The sequence below is a fragment of the Camellia sinensis genome, chromosome 7, assembly GCF_055761805.1.
Source record: "Camellia sinensis isolate YWXY chromosome 7, ASM5576180v1, whole genome shotgun sequence".
NCBI classification, from domain to species: Eukaryota; Viridiplantae; Streptophyta; class Magnoliopsida; order Ericales; family Theaceae; genus Camellia; species Camellia sinensis.
This window is the reverse complement of record NC_138967.1, coordinates 193,432,822-193,452,745: the sequence shown is the minus strand read 5'-3', so window position 1 is coordinate 193,452,745 and position 19,924 is coordinate 193,432,822. Positions and strand designations below refer to the sequence as shown.

Genomic DNA, 19,924 nt, shown 5'->3' with positions numbered 1-19,924 from the left:
TTTGAGAGAAAGAGAAGCATGCTAAGCCTTTTAATGAATGAAATCATGCTTGTCGGCATGAGTACTGGGAAGGATCCTGGCTTGATCCAGATTGGTCCCACACTATCTTCGGCACGAGCGATTCGTCGCTTTCTTAAAAACTTTCAAAAATAAATGTTTTACACGGCCTTGTGAAGACCTGTGTGGAACCGCTCTTGAGATTGTGTAGCCTAGGATCGCTCTCAGCCTCAAGATTCAACCCGTCCGTTTCGAACCTTGAACCCATTCAGCAAGTTTAATGGTCAAACGTCATGCAAGGTCTATATGGCCAGTTCTGCAGCAGCCCTCGAGCAAGAGGCACCGAAATCGAATCGAAGGAGTAGATCTCGCCGGAAGAAGTTCGTGGAGCGACCAGGATGGATTCTTCTGCAAATCATTGCAGCAGCCATTCTCCTAGACACATAGAGGCTTCAACTCCAAAAACCATTTGGCATGGACTTGCTACACTTTTACCCTTTGAGAGGCTCGCTGGGTCGAAAACCCGGAAGGGCGACCCAGGCAAAAGTTAGAGCAAGAAAAAATACAAAAAAAAAAAGCAAAAAAGACAAAAAAGGAAAAGAAAAAGAAAAGAAAGAAAAAATGAAAAAAAAAAGAAAAAGAAATGAAAAAGAAAAAAACGAAAAGAAGCTCGCAAGGTCAAAAACTCGCATCGGGCACCTTGGCAAAAGTTAGAGCCTGAAAAGTGAAGGTTAAAATACCCGAGTGTACCTTAACCGGAACTACGTAAGGCTTGATTCCCATGTTTGGGATACGTAGGCAACTTCATCATGAAGTCCAGCCCCCAACGCTTTCATAGTGTCTCAGTCCATGCAATGGTTTCGACTTCATCCCAAAGTCTGGTCGCCAACACCTTCCAAGGTGATTGTGTCCATATATTTGTTGTGACCGTCTTTGTCATCTCTGTGTCCAAAGAGTTCGGCCACCACCAATGAAGACTGTCTGCGGACTGCTGCGGCACCATCCAAACAAGGGGCAACTTTCCGTTGCCACCAGTCGTCGCGAGCCGCCATTCAAACTAGGGGCAACTTTCCGTTGCCGTGCGGCGTTCTTCAAACTAGGGGCAATTTTCCATTGCCTCCGATCCGAGGTTGCACATCTCAAAGAGTAAGTTCCATGCTCGTTGAGCATCAGCCGTTTGCAAAAATGGTTTTTGAAAATTTTTACTGAAGTTGACTATTTTCTCAAAAACTATTCCATTTTCCAAAACTGTACCATTTTCTTGGACCCCAAAAGGAAAATTTTCAGTGCTTACAGCCTGACTTGCCTGGTTTTTAAGTCAAAAATCGAACAAGTACGTTAATCTGACTCTCATTTTGGTCAAAACTGTTTTAGTAGAAAACCAAAACAAAAAATGGTCAAAATGATGAGCTAGGGGCACAGTTGAGTCAGATGTTCTGTCTTTTCCCCGTCATCGACGTACTTGCCATGAGGGCACTCCACCCACCAGAAGAAATAGCTGTGAGCTAGCGGCATCGGGCGTGAGCCCGCAACCTTCCTATTCATTCATTAATCACCTCGGGGAGGGACGAAAAATGAGAGAATAAAGAATAGAGAGGTGTAAGTTGAGAGAAAAAGTGAGCCAAAGGGTTTTGAGAGAAAAACCGAGCCCGAGGGCCGAGTGATGTGAGAATCACAAATGAGAAAAGGGTGGGAAACAATACCCAGAGAAACTGGCTCCTCGTGATCTGAGGTCCCCCATCGTCGTTGACGCGTCTGTATGTCGTGCCTTTTGTTTTGTTTACTTCGACCTTTGCCTTAGGTTTCTTCCGAGCGTGTCTCGTCGTGTTTAGGTCGTGTACCCTTTTGTTTGAATCCTCCCTGCTGTGTTCAGTTGTAGGCTCGATACCCCGGTTAAGAAAACCCCTTTCCCGAAAGTTAATCGTTTATGCTCAGAATGTTGTGCCATTCTCTATATTCGATTGTGCTTCAACTCCAGCTGGTTTCACCTCCGTAGTCCGTCTTGTCAGATTGGGCTGTTTTGTTTGAAGTTTGCCGTGTGCAGAATGAAACGAATGCTGTGTTACGGACTGTATGCAGATTAATCCTCAACAGAGTAAGGGCTGTGTGTCCAGAATCAGGCAGTGGGTTGCTTGGGTTATTTTGATGTTGGCCGTTTAGTTATCTGATTATTACAGTGCAAGTGTTCAATTTTCAGACGACCAATCAATTTCATTTACATTGAGGTGTAATATGGTGTGATGCGATGCAGTACATGAGATATGTAAATGTAACACTTTTTAAGCCAAAAAAAGTTGTTCATTTCATAATCTTTTTAAGTACAAAGTTTTGAGGAAAGCAAAAACCTGCCTGCGGCAGTACAGAGTATCCTACCTACCAACCAGAAAGGAAAAGTACAAGAAGAAAAATAACAAAATCCGCATCCATGTCGAGCACTCCGGGGGGCCATCAGTCGGTCCTAGTCCTCTTCCTGGACGAGGGTCCAGGAGCATCATCAGCATCGTCGTCAGAGCCCGAGCTAGTGTCGCCTTCGGTCTCCTTCTCTGATGACTCTGACTCCGCCTCTACCTCCGCCTCTGAATCCTCGTCATCATCATCCGGGACTGGAGCTCGCGAGCTACTCCCGACATGAGTGCGCCCCGCCTTCGCGCGGGGGAATGCTCTGCCCTCCTCGTCTCTCCCTCGAGCCGGGACGGAAGGTCCAGCTGGGGCACCTCCTGCCATGGGAATCTGGAAAGGGGGCTGGAAAAGTACACAAAAGGGAAATGCATCAGTATACTGTGGACAGTTTATCAATGCAGAATGCAGTGTATGAGTACAGTATGAGAATACCGTGAGCAGCTTATCAATGCAGAATGCAGTGTATGAGTACAGTATGAGAATGCCGTGAGCAGTTTATCAGTGCAGAATGCAGTATATGAGTACAGTATGAGAATGCCGTGGGCAGTTTATCAATGCAGAATGCAGTGTATGAGTACAGTGAGAGAATGTCGTGAGCAGTTTATCAGTGCAGAATGCAGTGTGTGAGTACAGTGTGTAAATGCCGTGAGCAGTTTGTCAGTACAGAGTACAGTGCAGAATGCAGTGTATGCAGTGTATCAGATGCTGTGAGATCAGTGTATCAGGTGTTGTGCCATGCATCAGATTATGTGAAGCAGGGTGTGAATGGTTTGAGGCCAGTGTCAGAAGAACATACCGGGATGCTGTAAAGGGCCAGGAGATCAAAAGTCCGCTGAAACATCCCCATCATGGAGGCATTCATCGCCAATGACTGACGGGTGTACTCAGAAGAGGCCTGCAAGAGTATCAGATGCATCAATATTCTGTGGAATATTAAATAAACTGAAATGAAATGACTGTACAAAATGCAGTAGTACATACTGGAGGTAAGTCGGGGACATCGATGAACTCATGACCAGCTGGTGGAGGGGCGAAGGGGATCTGATAGGTCGCCCCACCCTGCCCCCGGAAAGTCAGTGCAGTAGGCAGGGGGGGCCAGCCAGCTCCCCGTCCTCCCTGAACTCCGCTCCTGCCACGGACTCGGGCCCTCCTCGCAGCCCCTGCTCCAGCTCCAGCTCTCGCCCCAGCCGCTGGCGCCACCGGCCTGGATCCCTCTGCTCGACGGCCGCCACTCAGAGGTCGCATCAGGTACGTCTGCACGTACTCTCGGTAGTCGCCAATGCCTCTGAAGCCGGCCTCCTCCCAGCCAACGGTGTAATCGTCCATCTGCTCGGTCGTGAGCCTCTCGGTCTCCCTCATGTCCTCAGGAGGGTGAACCGGGACTATCTGCTCAGGTAATCCTAGGGTCTGGCGTAGGAAACGCTCCCCCAGGTACCAAGCCCGACAGACCGGGCCCTCCAGCAAGATCCGGAAACGCGAGGTCTCCTCTGCACCGGCAAACCGATCCCGCGTCGCCGCCGGCAACGGAGCCCACGGTCGCCAGGTGATCTGAAAGTAACAGACAGTTTGTTATCTACTATTTTTTTGAAATATGCAGTGGAAAAGCGAAGCTTAAATGAACTGTAAGTAAAACATACCTCGGCAGGGGTAATGGTGTCGAAGTATCGGCGGAAGAAGCCGAATGTCTCTCGTGGCCGCCGGGTGCATCTCCCGTCAAAGCGGCGTGAAAAGGGGACGACCAGAGGCGTCTCTGTAACAGGCACGGGAGCAAGCCTAGGGAAGTAGGCGTAAACCCACAACTGCAAGATAAATATCAGTGCATTTATCAGATGAAGCAGAATACAGAATAAAGCAGAAAAGGCAGAGCCGTGTGTTGTGTAGTGTATTGTGTACAGTGTACAGTGTGAGCAGTGTACAGTCAGTGGGAAGTAGAACGTATGTGTGTGCCGTGTGTGCAGTATACAGCAGGTATAAAGCAGACTACAGTGTGTGCAGTGTACAGAGTATGGAAAGCAGAAAGCAGAAATGTAAAAGTGGAGAAGAAATGTACCTCCCAAGCCCGCTAATAGCCTCCGAGCAGCTGGCCGCTGCCGCGGGAAGCCGAGCTCATGTATCCATAGAGGGTGGCCAGAGCGGCGCCACCCCAGTCATAGTGCAGGATGTCCCGGACGTCCACCAGTGCGCTGAGAAGGCAGAGAGGCACGGTGTTCGCCCGGTCGGCGAAGATAGTCGTCCCAAACAGGAACATGAGGAAGCCGCGAGCATACCTCTCCACGTCCTCCTGAGTCATTTGCACCTCCTCCTCCAACACGGGCTGGACCCTAAACTGGACCTCGAACCAGGAGTACCGCACAAAACCTGGACGAGCTAGGGGCGGCGCCTCCCCGAGTAGATGGACCTGAGTGGCGGTCCACTCATCCATGTCGATATCAAAAGGGATCGGATCACCCCCTACCCCGATGCCTGTGAGCATCGAGAAATCATAAGGGGTCATCGTCATGTCCCCTGCTGCAGAGAAGTGAAACGAATCGGTGGTGTCCCACCACCTCTCCGCCAGAGCGGCAAGGAGAGGTCTGCAGGTAGAAAGCCTGGAGAGTCCTCGGCAGAAGGCGCCGAAGCCCGCTCGATCTACTATACGTCGGACTGCATCAGGGAGCTCGTCGTACCACTCCCGAGCACCAGTGTTCCCATACCCGCGGATGGTATGGGAATCATCCTGTAAACAGAAAATAACAAATTGCAAGACAACATTCAAAATGCAGTTTTGAGAAGCATACAGATATGACGTGTGTGCAAGTTTAACAGATTTAGACAAATACCGGGTGCCGGTGTGCTTACAGTGAACTACAACGTGTGATGTGTCAGCATGGTTGGGTGGTTCAGAGTAGGTATAGCATGCGTGCAGGTTTAACAAGTTTGAACAAGTGCCGGGTGCCGGTGGGCTTACAGTGAACTACAACGTGTGATGTGTCAACGTGTTCGGGTGGTTCAGTACAGTATAGCATGTGTGTGTAGTTTGACAGATTTAAGCAAATGCTGGGTACCAGTGTGTTTGCAGTGAAATGCAGTGTGCGCTGTGTGTTTGAGTGATTCAGGGTTAGTGCAGTGTGTGTGCATGTGCCAGTCTCAAGCAGATATCAGTTGCATGTATGATTACAGTCAACTACGGTGTATAGCATGCCAGACTAAAGCAGTTAAAGAGTACAACTAGCTATGACAGTTTTTGTATCCTACATTACGGAAAGTAAAGCAGAAGAAAGAGAGTTACCTCGGAAGCGCCGAAGGAAAGGTGGGAGGTAGGCTCGTGCAGTAGTAGCTCAGGTGGCACGTGCCTCTCGAAGCTCCGAAACTGGCGGAGTCTGTCGGGTGGTAGAACATGGATCGCTGGCCGGTAGGTCGCCGGGTCGAACGGGCGCTCGCTCAATGGTAGAAGCTCGACCCCGGGATCCATCTCGAGGTCCGGGGGAGTCCCGCCACGTGAAATGTCGTCCGCCATATCGAAAATGATGAGAAAATGGCCGGAGGAAGGAAAACCGGGCCGGAATACGAAGAGTCAACCGAAAAGTCAACTCCCGAGAGGGTCGGAAATGGTCGGGAAGGCCGGAATGTGAAAAGGCACGAAAATGAAGAGGAAAGCAAGGGGAACAAACCCCAAAAAGGCAGGAAAGCCAAATGAGGCACCGAAACGAAGTTTTGTTTGGTTGAAAATGTCCAAAACGCGAAGAAAATCGCGAATCCGACGACGAAACGGGCGTAGAACGCGAAGAAACGGAGAAACGGGGAGAGAAAAACACCCTAGAGAGAGAGGGTGAGAGTTTTCGGCGGTGGGAAAGTGAATAATTAGGGTTTGGAACCCTATTTTAAAACACCCGAAGTGAAAAGTCGAAACTGCCCCGAATCAGCAACTTTTTGCCGGTCGGCAATATTTTGTGCCGGCCGGCAGTATTTTGTGCCGATGGACTTGTTTTGCAGCCGGTGGACAGCCGGTGACCTCCCCTCTTGGCCGGTGATGTTCCCACAACCTTGTTTAGGCCATATGAGGAGTTTTTGGTCTTCATAGCTCAAGAAAGTGCAAGAAAGTGCATCTCCGATGCTCAACCGGCCTCCGTTTTGACTTCGGACCGCGTCTGCCGTGCGTAGCACTCCAACTCGTGCAAGGTTGTATCCTTTAGTATCCCTTTTGCCTCTTAAGAGATCCAAAAAGTTGCCCCGTGTGCGTTGCACGCGTTCATCGCACTTTCTCGGTGCATCACATCGCGCTGTCATGCGCCTCACAGTTGCATTGTCTTGCATACTACATGTGTTGTAACACGCACCCCTTGCATTGTCATGCACATCTCTCATGCATTGTCATTGCATTTATATTCCATGCATTGTCATGCATTCCGAAACACGTGCGTTGTTACGCATTTGAGTCCATCTACATCCCGTGCGGCATACGTGTCACACTGGGCATCTTTTTGCACCCTATGAGGCATGCGTGTCTCATTTGTATCACTTTGCATCTTATGAGGCATACATGTCTCATTTGCCTCATTTGCATCGGCACGTGTGCCCCATTCCCTTTGGCGCATGTGCCCCATTTGCATCGGCACGTGCACCTCATTTGCATAGAACATGCATTCACTCGCACTGTTTTGTGCATTTCAAATCTCGCGCTGTTTTGCGCATCGCACTGTTTTGTGCATTGCATTTCAATCGCGCTGTTTAGCGCATCGCACTGTTTTGTGCATTTCAAATCAATCGCACTGTTTTGTGCATTTCAAAATCAATCGCGCTGTTTTGCGCATCGTACTGTTTTGTGCAGTTTATCAATCGCGCTGTTTTGCGCATCGCACTGTTTTGTGCATTCACTTTGCATCGCACTGTCTTGTGCAACACATGGTCTGGCGAGACCTTAAATGCGCATGGTCTGGCGAGACCTTAAATGCGCATGGTCTAGGAGACCCTAAATCCTCTGAAGGTGCAAGTCCTTCGGTGTTTGTCGTGCCCGAACGACTTCTTCGCATCATACATTTTTAAGCCGCGTGTTGTCGCGCATTCCATGCAACATGCATTTCATGCATCATTTGCATTTCAAAAACAAAAAACAACAAAAAAAATGCATTGTCATGCATACATTTTGCATCCCGGTCTAGGAGACCTTAAATCCTCTGAAGGTGCAATTCCTTTGGTGTTTGTCGTGCCCGAACGACTTTCGGTGGTCTGGTAAAGCCACCCGCCTATGTTTGCAGTGAGTTCCTGGAAGACCAACTGGGACGGTGAAAACTAGAGTTCGAATGGCTTATGCCTAGAACGCAAAGGTTCGGGAGTTCCGAGACTAGAGTTTGGTTTAAATACCCAGGGGTGTACCCTCGGCTTGAAATCTGTATGGAAGCCCCATAGATTGAGGCAGCATGTCTGCGCCTCAGTTCTGGATACTGAACCAACCTAGTATATCGCCCTATTGGTAAGATAGGGAAAACTGCAATCATAATCATTGCATCATAGTGCATTGTCATGCATTTCCATTGTAGCTTGCATGCATCCATTGCATTTTCCCCAGTAGGTCGCATCATACTGCATTGTCATGCATTTTTGTAAATATCCATTCCATTGCATATTTGTAGATATTGCATTGTAGTTTGCATGCATTCATTGCATCGCCTTCCGCCTATGGCTTGCGCCTTTCCAGGTTGAGCTTGGTCCGGTATGTGCCCTTACTTTTCATGTTAAAACACAGTTCTGCATGTGTATCGCGCCGATTCCACGCTGGTATGTTGGTTTGAGGGTTGCGGCACCTTTTCTGTGTTACACATGGCTCGTATGCGTACATGCTTTTCCTAGGCAAGATTTGGTTTGGCCTGCGTGCCATATCCATTGCATTCTAGATTGCATGCATTCATTGCATCACTTCCATCTATGGCTTGCGCCTTTCCATGTTGAGCTTGGTCTGGTATGTGCCCATACTTCTCGTGTCGAAACATAGTTCAGTAGACCGTTCTATGTTAAACATGGCCTGTATGCATACATGCCTTTTCTAGGCAAGATTTGGTTTGGCCCGCGTGCCATATCCATTGCCATCATCCTAGCATATCCATATATATTACATTGTAGTGTAATTTTTGCATCCGGCATTAGGATCATAGTCCTTTCTCCAGCGGGTCGTTTCCCCACTTGTGTCAATTCCACCCAATACTTGTTCTTGCGTCTGTCTACAATGCTCATAGTTCAGTTGACCGTTCTATGGTAGACAGACTTGTTACCTCCATCAATCTATTTGACATAGGTGTGGTTTCGAACCGCTCGTGATTGGATCGTGATTCAATTGCTTTGCATGTAGCTTGCATTGTTTCAATTACATTGCATCTTCATTTGCATTGTTTATACATTGTTTTGTATATATTGCATATCGTTTTGCATTGTCATGCATGTTGCTAACAACATCGTACCTGTTAAGTTGTTTTCTTTACAGGCACGATATCGTATGTACGGTTCATTTGCAGCTGGTGGAACCAGACGAGCCACACAGGTATTGTATCCTCCGAGTGAGACGTATCGAGAATTGTATAATTCTCTTACATCCTTTCTGCATTGTAGTGTAGTTTGGTGTATGCTAGCTTAAAATTGTCGCATGTATGCTTCATTACAGCTTTCTTTGCAAGATCATAAGTTATGCTCGGCTTCGTGCATTGTCTTGCATTTTGCCCCTGCCTCCGGGCGCATACCTTGTTTGTCTTGCATGTTTGTCTAAGTCTTCGGCCTTGTCAAAAATGGGTCGTCTCTGGGCTTTGACATTCACTCCCGTCATTGTTATGACTTTCGAGTTCTGTCAAAGAGGGGCAACTGTAGACACCCCATTTTTGACCGTCCTCAAGACTTGGACGTCACCGTTTGAACACTCGGTGATCATCCATGTTTGTGTTCGTTTGGAGTTCCCGGAGGTCTCGGCTACGCGCCTTGCCTCAGGATCTCCGAACTCGACCGTTTAGTGTCTGGTTTTGCACCAAACACTTGTGTTTTGCCTTTGAGAGGCAGGGTAGGGCTTGTGGACCATCCCCACCCACCACCGGTAGTGGCTAGAGGTCACCGGCTGGTTTTTGATGCCACCGGCAATGTAGTTTGCCGGTCGGCACTGTTTAGTGCTGGTCGGCACTTTTTAGTGCCGGTCGGCACTCTTTTTGGCCAAAATGACATTTTTGGCCGACCGGCTACTGTGCATCTACTTTTGCAGATATTTTAAGACAACTGTCTTGCTTTTGCTCCCCTCCATACATCTCCCTCTTATGAAGCTTGTCTTGTAAGCTTTACAAGACAAGAAGCTTCTATAAAGAGAAGAGCTCTCTCTTGTTGCTGGGGTTGGAGACTTGAAACACTTGAGAGATATTTAGACAGCCATTTTTAGGGTTTTAAGTTCTAGGGTTAGAATCCATACACCTTCCATCTCTATATCTCCCTCTTTTGTGTGTTTTAGTGTGTTTGTGTCTTACTATTGCACACAAACACATAGTGTTTCACCTTCCTTTAGCTACTGAGGTTCTAAAAGGTTGTTCTTGGTGTTCTTGAGTGGTTTTGAGCTTGAAGAACCAGCTGGTCCACCATTTGTGAAGAAAGTCTTCAAGGGTAACAATTTTGACTTTATATTCCTCATTTTTGCATTGATTTTCTACCTATCTTAGAGCTGTTTTTGTGCTTATTGTATAACATAAAAAAGTTCTATTTTTAAGCCCTCTTGGTTGTTTGTTAAGAGTGTTTTGTGGTTTGGGTAAGTTTGAACACCCTTAGGCCTTGAAAGGCCTCATTTTGTGCTATTTTGTGCTAGTTTCGAGACTTTGGTGTTTGGGCCTCTTCACCACTGAAATCTTGAGGGATTTCAGTGGTGGAGATGGTGCCTTGAAGTCTCCAAAAGGAGAGGGCCACCCCCTCTCCTTGTTGTCCTTGAAAAGGACCATTTTGGCCTCTTGAGGGAGCACCATGTTAAAGTGTGTATTGACCATGTCTTGGCTGCTTTTTGTGCTTAATATGTCATATTATGCCTCTGTTTTTATTTGGTTTTGGTACCCATGCATGCTTAGCATACCTACCATGTAATGCCATGATATTGCCTCAATGTGCTTTAGGTTGTTAGCCCTTGTTAGAGCATGTTTTAGGTTTAGATTTGTGAAGGTTTTGTGCCTATTTCGCCATGTTTTAGGTCTGTCCATAAGTGTTTGGGTCGGATTTGGCATGCTTAGTATAGCTCCTTTGCATTCCGGCTTGTTGGCCTAGAGTATGTGCATGTATAGCATGACATCTTTGCATCGATTTGGTGATTTGGGGCCACCCTACATGTTATTTCAGTCCCATTTTCATGCCCATGTGTTTGCCTTGAATGCTTCTTTAATGCTCTGAAAGCATGTGTGGCATGTTCTATGTTTTGGCCATAGTGCATGCTTTGAAATTGAGCCCCTTAGATGCTATCTAGGGGATCCCCTTTGCATGTTCTAGGGCTGCCTTGAACCTATTTTAAGTCCCCTTAGCCTTGTGAGGCTTGGTTGGCTTAGCCATGGTTCAAGTCACCTTGACTTGCTTCAAGTACTTGGGCCATTTATGCATGCTTTGCTTGTTTTGTTTGCTTGGTTTGAAACCATCCTAACATGATTTTCAATGCTTATAATGCATGCTAATTAGTCCATGATTCCTTCTTTCAAATGTGTTTGAGAGTTGTTCAATTTGTGCCTAAGTGTTGGCCTTTCAACATATGTATGTGTGCATGTGTATTTGGTCCCTCATTATAGCACTTTGGCCCTTGTTTTAGGCCTTATTAGAGCTGCCTAAACCATGCTTAAGTCCACCTTGATATTGATTGGCATTGCCTCATGTTTGTTTGTATGCTTGCATAAGTTTGTTGCCATGCCATGTTGCATCCTTAGCTTGTGTGCCTAGGTTGCATTGCATCTTGCATGCATGCCTTATTCCTTGACTTGGTGATAGGAATTGGGCCTTGTTTGTTTGATTGGTTTGCATTTCATTTGACATGAAAATTGCACACTTGATTCCTTGGGCCATCATGCATGGAAATGCGTGATTGGTGGTCCGAAAATCGAGGCACATGTCCTTTTGAGTCACAAACATGATAAGGGGCATGAGTGGTGCATACATGCTTTGAATTGTGCTGCCATGCTTTGCCTTGCCCTCTGTTGCTGTGAGTTGCAGGTTCTGCAGGCTTTCTTTGCCGACCGGCAGTGCCAAGTGCCGACCGGCAATATTTTATCTGCCGATGGCTTCACTTTGTGCCGGTGGCTAAACCATACTACCGGTGGAAATTCCATTCAGCCGGTGATGTCTCCCAGCATCCAAGGAAGTAGTCCTGAGGTTTTGGCAGCCTCCAGAGGAGTAAAGGAAGGAAAACAGAGGCAGCCTATGCATGGCGGCGCATTTCCGAGCGGGACCGGGCATGCATTGCATCGAGCCCTCCTCCCAAGGCGGTTTACTGTTTTTCTAGCTTTAGTTAGTTGCTTAGTTGATTAGGCAATTTGTAATATTTAATTAGCTTGCGTAGTTAATTATTTGCAATATTTATTCGGTCCCTCCGAGTGAGGGCAAATCTGTAATAAGTGTGCGTGAGTGGTGTGTATGTCTTCCAATCCCCACTTCTTTCTTCCCTTTTACTTACCTGCTTTGTTGGTTAGTAATAGGACATGTTTAATTTAGCATACCTTATGCTATGCATGCGTGCATTCATGCATTTGTACTGCATGCATTAGGCTCGGTACATCACGCTAACTACATTTGTACTTCAATTTTAAATTGAATACGTGCATCAATTGATCGCATCTCATATACCATGCTTAGGTTAGCCGAGCCTACTTCGATTGCATCCTGTATGCGTTGCATTAGGCAATTTAACATGAACTAGGACATGCATGTTTGCTAACCAGTTTATTGTTTTGGCACGGAGTACGATGTAAGTATTTCCGCTTTAGCATATCGCATGAGTGTGAATGTTGCCATGATAGCATGCTTAACATGTGGCTAGATGCTTATGTGTTATAAACTGCTTGGATGCCTGCGAGTGAAGGTTGGATTGTTTGAGTTGGAAAAACTCGTTGAGATCCGTGTTTTAGCCTGCTTGCGAGTAGCAAATTCCAAAGCACTTTTTAAAACAAACGGATATGCAATGCTTATTTCCAAATTAGGCAATCTAGTCTATACTTGTTTGCTGCGCGCATAACATAGTAATTCTAGGCTAATAATTGGTATAAGAACACATAACGTTTTTCAAAAACAGATATCACGGTTAGTAGAGGCCGGTCTTCGGACCGGGCGAAAGGGAGTGCTCATAGCTGACCTTCCCCGATCGTACCCAAGCTCCCGAGCCGAGACAACTCCGGTGATGACGGACATGTGGCCTTCGGCACCGAGTCAGGGTTTCCTAAATTCTCCCATTTTAAAATATTTAGGTGGCGACTCTGTATCTGGCAAAGCAGTCCATGTTTGGCACTACTTTTTCAAAAATCTGTTTCTCAAAACGATTTGCCAGATTTGGACTCTTTGGTTCAGATTTAGAACCGCGACACAAATCGAGTCCGAACTGTAGCGTGAGGTCCCCCGCGGACTTGTTACAGCCCGCTCGAGCGGACCACCTAAAAACTGGGCAACAAGAATTTGAAACCAAGGCCTAACCAACCTGTAACAACCCTGCCCAACACATCCTAAAACTCAATCAAGTGGAATTAAAGGATGACAACAAGATAGATACAACTACCAACTTCACAGAACCGAGTCCGGAATGCAACAGAACAGTAAAGGGACAACCGGGATCGCTATAACTATTGATTTGCAATTTTCTTATTAATTTTTAGATTTTATTATCGATTTTTCTATCAATGGTTTTACTTTGAAAAGTGGAGAGACGAGTTGACTTTTTGTTATTCGTTTTAAATTCTCAAAAGATGTACAAGTGATTTGGAAAAAAAACATTTGACTGCTATGTATGTATGGTTGCTACTTTTTGTAAGGTTGCTATTTTTCATACAGGTGATTGAGTATTTTTCATGGATGTACAAGTGATTTAGTAATTTCATGGATGTACAAGTGATTTAGTATTGCTCAAAAAATGTACAAGTGATTTAGTATTAATCAAAAAATATTATTGATTGCTCAATGACCCAATGTCTAGCTTTATATTGAACTGCCTATGTATATTAGTTGTTTCTCAACTTAATTAGTTATATCTGAAAGTTTGCATAACATTTGTAGATTTTTGGTTGATGTCAGATTGTGTTAGAAGTACATATTTCTCATGTCATATTGTTTGTAGGCAAGTTAAATTATTATTATTTTTTCGATATTTTTCTCACGTAGTTTCAGGTTTATAATTTGCAAAGAACTATTATAATGTGATTTGCAGCAGTAGCACCAGCATGTGTACATTACTTGGTATTTAAATTAATTTTTTTAGATTGCAGAGCACTGGTTGGTGTGCATTTCAATTTTCATTTTCTTAGATTGCAGAGCAATAGCTGGTGTGCGTTGGTTGTTATTTATTTTTAATTTATTTTTTTTAATTGCAGAATACTGGCTGGTGTGCATTGTTTGGTGTAATTTAATATAGAGTGTTCATTTTATTTTATTTCTATTACTCAATTTAAGTTTTCACTCATAATTCATGGACTATTTCTTCATCACTGTTGAAGACATGGTGAAGATATTGAAAAGAAACAGAGTAAGAAAAAAGATAGTGGTCGGTTTTCTTAATTGTGTTGCGCATTCAAATTCTTGGCCACTATCACATCTTTATTTATTTTATGTGCTATTCAAATTGTGTTGATATATTATTATTATTTTTCAATAGGAATGCAAAATGTGTTGATATATTATTATTTTTTTCAATGGGAATGCAAAAAAAATATGTGAAAGACAGACCCTGCAAAGGACTGATGGCTACTTCTTTCTACCGACAGATTGCTTGGATTGTTAATGGTATTTATTTATTATTTATTATTTATTATTTAGTAAAGTACATAAAATATCTCAGATTGTTTAGATTGAAAACATGCAAATAGTTTAGATTGAAAATAAATCAAAAATTTAATATTTAAATTTATAAAATTAAAAACTCAATAGTTTATTTTGTTACAAGTATTAAATTTTAAGTTTTTTTTTTTGGTTAATTTTTCCTAAATTGTAATGATACCGACAATTATTCAAACAAAATTGGCTTATGTGTGGTGGTAGCATACACTATTTCTAATATATTCATGTTCCCCATGATTAATTAAATGTTGAGGATGCATTAAATTAATTAATTAATTGACATTATACGTAGAAATTATAACTACATTTTAATCCCTTCCCTTCTCTCTCTGTCGGGCTGTGTGTTTTTTTAATTGTTGCGATTTCTGATACTGTTTGGTTAATTTAAGGTTTTTTTTTTTTTGAGTTCATCGTGTCCTGCCTCTCTCTGTCGGCTGTGTCTATTTTTTAATTGTATCTACATATGAATTATTGCGATTTCTGATGCTGTTTGGTTAATTTTAGGGGTTTTTTGGAGTTCATCGTGAAATTCGATTATGTTCAATTGGATGTTGTTGTTATTGTTGTTGTTTATATTCACGTTATTGTGTGTACAAATTTTTTCCCTAAAAAAGTACCCATAAAGTACCTTCAATTTATAAATGTGGTTTCACACAATCATAGCACCTTCGATCTTCCTCGCCATTGCCTGACTTGGCTTGGAGAATGAGATTTAATTATTATGGTGTTAACCTCCCTCTGAAATTTCAACAATATATATATTTTTTTGAACAGGAAATTTTAACATTGTCGAGGAAGCATCATTGTATCAACGAAGTTTCGGTTCGGTTCTTATCCGCAAGACAGTGAGTCTTCACTCTCAATTTTTGGATTTGATGTTTTGATTTCAATAAATTTCTTGATTTCTAATTTATCTTATTTGAAATATTGCATTCCAGTATAAAAATTGTTAATATCTGTGTTTTACCAAAGAGAAAGGAAAGAAGTCACTGATTCCATTGTTTTTTTCAGCTATGTTAACTCACAATTTCATTATTCTTTTTTGTTCTCCTCAAAGACGTTCAGTTAATAGAATTGTACAGCATTTGAGGATAATAGAGTATTTAACAATTCCTCCAAATTTGAGTTCGAATTCACAAATGAGACACAACTCTTGATAAAACAATGTAACCAAGAACAATAAAATAGCTATACATCATCCACAAAATAAAAATTCAATGATATGATCAAATTTTTTTTAATATGATATCACCGTTATATTAAATTTTTTTTTTTTTAACGTCCAATACCCATTTACAAATGAGTAATAGTGTGATAAGTAAATTTGTTTATCTTATCATCATCTTTACATTAGTGGAATGGATCCCAATCATTAATTCAATTTGTTTTTATGGGATGATAGATAGTGGTATCATGGCTCAGCACATATTGTTTTATAGTTTGGCAACTTAATTTTAATAGGACTTCTAATATAATATATGGAGCATCCTTACGGTAATTTTTTAGAATATTCTCTTAGTCATGGGGGAACCAAAATTTAAAGCTTAAATAAAAGAAAACTATCCATGCATTCTTCTTTAATTGAATTGTCATTTGTGCTTCTATTTTATTGCACTTTGATTTAAGAGAATTAGTTCCGTGATTGTATCCATAAATCCTATATCACATCTCTCTTGCTTGCTTTGTATCTTCAAGTGATTAACAGGTTTCATGATTTCATCATTGTAATGGTATTTTAAAGTGCATAGGTTTTTTTATTTCAAATTTAAAACTCTCTCTCTTTTCTCCCTTAGCTTTTGTTGTTTCGTTCTTTCCCCCATTAGAGCTCACTCCAGTAAGTTATTTCTCTTAGATTTTGTTGTTTCACTCCTCTCCTTCTTTCTCTCTCAGCTTTTGTTTCAGCTTTTAATGTTATGGTTTGGTGTGTTATTGTTCTTTTGGGACTCTCTTCTCCTGGATGATGAGTCCAGCAGGAAGTGGATTACGAGGGTGGGTTCCTCTGCTTATGGGACTGATCTCATTTCATGTTTGAGCTTTGAGAGCATCCCCTCTGTGAAATTTATATTTTAAAGTTGTCCTATTTTAAAGTTTCCCTTTTGTTTTTTTTAGCTATGTTAACTCACAATTGCATTATTCTTTTTTGTTTTCCTCATAGATGTTCGGTTCATAGAATTGTACAGCATTTGAGGATAATAGAGTATTTAACAATTCCTCCAAATTTGAGCTCGAATTCACAAATGAGACGCAACTGTCTCTTGATAAAACAATGTAACCAAGAACAATAAAATGGCTACATTATCCACAAAATAAAAATTCAATGATATAGTCAATTTTTTTTTTTTTTAACGTCCAATGCCCATTTACAAACAAGTAATAGTGTGATAAGTAAATTTGTTTATCTTATCATCATCTTTACATTAGTGGAATGGATCCTAATCATTAATTCAATTTGTTTTTATGGGATGATAGATAGTGGTATCATGGCTCAACACAACCCATATGTCGCACATATTGTTTTATAGTTTGGCAACTTAATTTTAATAGGAATTCTAATATAATATATGGAGCATCCTTACGGTAATTTTTTAGAATATCCTTTTAGTCATGGGGGAACCAAAATTTAAAGCTTAAATAAAAGAAAACTATCCATGCATTCTTCTTTAATTGAATTGTCATTTGTGCTTCTATTTTATTGCATTTTTCATTAGGTTGATTTAAGATAATTAGTTCCATGATTGTATCCATAAATCCTATATCACATCTCTCTTTCTTGCTTTGTATCTTCAAGTGATTAACAAATTTCTTGATTTCATCAGTGCAATGGTATTTTAAAGTGCATAGGTTTCTTGATTTCAAATTTAAAACTCTCTCTTTTCTCTCAGATTTTGTTGTTTCACTCCTCTTATTCTTTCTCTCTCATCTTTTGTTTCAGCTTTTAATGTTATGGTTTGGTGTGTTTTTGTTCTTTTGGGACTCTCTTCTCCTGGGTGATGAGTCCAGCGGGAAGTGGATTATGAGGGTAAGTTCCTCTGCTTATGGGACTGATCTCATTTCATGTTTGAGCTTTAAGAGCATCCCCTCCATGAAATTTATATTTTAAAGTTGCCCTTTTGTTCTCTATTCTATTAAAAATATGTAGAAATTCAAACATGTCTACAACTCCAGATACTGATTAATCTTTATTTTTCCTTCCCCCCCTTTCTACCTCTATTACATTAATTTTGTTTCCTAGCTCTTTGATTTACACATAATGATGAGAAGGTAGACCAATTGTAGCTCTTTTTATTTTTTAGATAACTAAATGAAGAATTCTGTTCAAAATCAAAATTACAGTGCTGATAGGAAGTTGACTAACTGGAATACAATGAGAAATTGAGCCTGGGCACAAAACACTTCTCCTGATGATGGTTTATCAGACAGACTTATGCCACTGGGACTCAAGTATGTGTTCCATCAGTGCAATGGTATTTTAAAGTGTGTAAGTTTCTTCATTTTTCATTCAAAAATTTTAAATATGATTCAAACTCCAAGGTTTATTTGGCAGCACAGCTCACATTGTTGTTCATTGTCGGTTTTCAAATAATTTCTTCTTCAATGTGTTTGTTTTTTTTATTTATTTAGTTGGCCTTCCATGCCTTTTGTATTAGCCACAACTGGTTGCATATAAAACGCTTGATAAAAAGATTCAGTTAGAAGGATCATTTGCTGACAGATGTATTATCATGTGTAACATGTCTCCTATTTGGAACTCTAGAACCTTTGTACACTTGAGAAAAGTCTAATATCTATATTCAAACATATTATTGTGATTTGTGAATAAGGTACTGCAAGTCCAAGGAAAAATCAAACACTAAATTTTCATTATTGATGAGTTCATTTTTTAACTTTCACATTTGATTCATTGTTTCTAGATTTATAGATGTTCATTTAGTTGATTTTTGTGTAGTTAGTTCAGTTTATTGTTATAGCAAATTTTGAAAATATTTCTCTCTTATATTTGGTTAGAATGGTTTAGATAATCCCAACTAAAAAGTTAAGGGTTGAGATTTTTTTCACTCTCTCACTGTTTCCATTTCTCTCTTCTTTCTCACCATACCTCTTCTATCTTCTATCGACTCTCACTCTTCTTTCCCTACACCTACAACGCTGTTGTTCATCCTAAGCCATCACCGACTCTGTCCGCCTCACATGTGCTTCCTCCGCATCCCCTTCTTTCCCTACTATTGATGTTGCCACCAGTGGCAAAGGATGCCTCTAAAACTTTTTTTTTTTTTTAATCTTTATCTAAAGAGTAGTATCCTTTTTCCCATTTGTTTTCTTTACAACATGCCTTTAGGCACGGACATACACTAAATTTTCTTTACACCGTGCCTTCCAAACAATGTATGATGCTAAATTTTCTTTAGGGAATTGACCTACAACACCTAAAATATTGTTCTGTTGCTATACATGGTGTAATTGGTATTGATTCTGCATTTGTATTTGTTGTATAGGTACTTTAACTCGTTACAGAGGGAATGCTTGTTTCCAATCCGATGTAAATATGGTCATTTTAGCACCAACTGGAAGTGGAAAAACAATACTTTTTGAGCTTTGCATTTTGAGACTGCTCTCAAGGCTCATCTCTACAGAGGGAAGATTTATTCACTTAAAAGGGAATGCTCAAAACAGTATGCTTTCTACAATTTTGTATATGAAAAAATTTTAGATGTTTGTCTAAACACTAAAAAGTTCAGAAGATTATTGATTTCACACCACCAGGACACCTACAGATGTTCTTTATTTCATTTACTTTGTATTGTTGGTTGGTTTTGGGAATAAACTCCTTATTTTGTGGAAGGAATTTTATTATTATTTGATTTATATACAGATATATAAATATATTTTTAGGGTCTATTATACCTTATTGTCTGACTGATGAGGTCTATTATGATTGTTAAATCCATAACTGCTTCAACAGTTGAAATCTTTTCCTGTATGCGTTTACATTTATCAGTGATTAGAAAAGGGTTGCATCTTACAAAACATTTACAGTAGTATTTAGTCCTTACATAGGCGTTTCAATGATTTTATATATCTGTTGTGTTACATAAGGTTTGAACAAAATATATATGGTCTCTCTGCACAATTAGTAAGTTGTACCTGGTTTCTTCTTATTTCCAAGTGGTGTAAATTGTGCTAGGAATACATTTTTTAAAATCTCATGTGACCTTGGTTTGTATGTTTTGTTTTGTGTTTACAATTTTTTATTAACTTGCTTAGCAAGGATGCTTTTATTTTTAATGTTTGCACTGATATAAAGTTCATACTTTAGAGTCATAAATTTTTTTAATAAAAATGAAATGTTTATGATTGCGTTACTTGCCGTATTTTAAATAGTTGATTGGGAATTGTTTATTTTCAAAATATACAACTAAAAATATTTTTCAAGTTTTTTTAATAAAAAATCTTTTCAAAACTAACCAGACCTTTTTCATATTTTGACTTCAAATTTTTAGCAACAAATGGGATAAATTACCTTTTAACCCAA

General features: G+C 41.3%; 2 long non-coding RNA genes across 2 annotated transcripts in view; both read left to right on the top strand.

The window, feature by feature from the left end:
• Positions 1-15,607, top strand: part of LOC145795548 (uncharacterized) — a 31,119-nt gene extending 15,512 nt beyond the window's left edge. The window contains exon 2 of the long non-coding RNA XR_014336649.1: positions 15,169-15,607. This is a non-coding gene — a long non-coding RNA (uncharacterized LOC145795548). The remainder of the gene's footprint in view (positions 1-15,168) is intronic.
• Positions 15,608-17,687: 2,080 nt separating this feature from the next.
• On the top strand, positions 17,688-19,248 carry LOC114306439 (uncharacterized). Its single transcript, XR_014336648.1, has 2 exons — positions 17,688-17,872; positions 18,888-19,248. It is a non-coding gene; the product is annotated as an uncharacterized LOC114306439 (long non-coding RNA).
• The last annotated feature ends 676 nt before the right edge of the window (positions 19,249-19,924 follow it).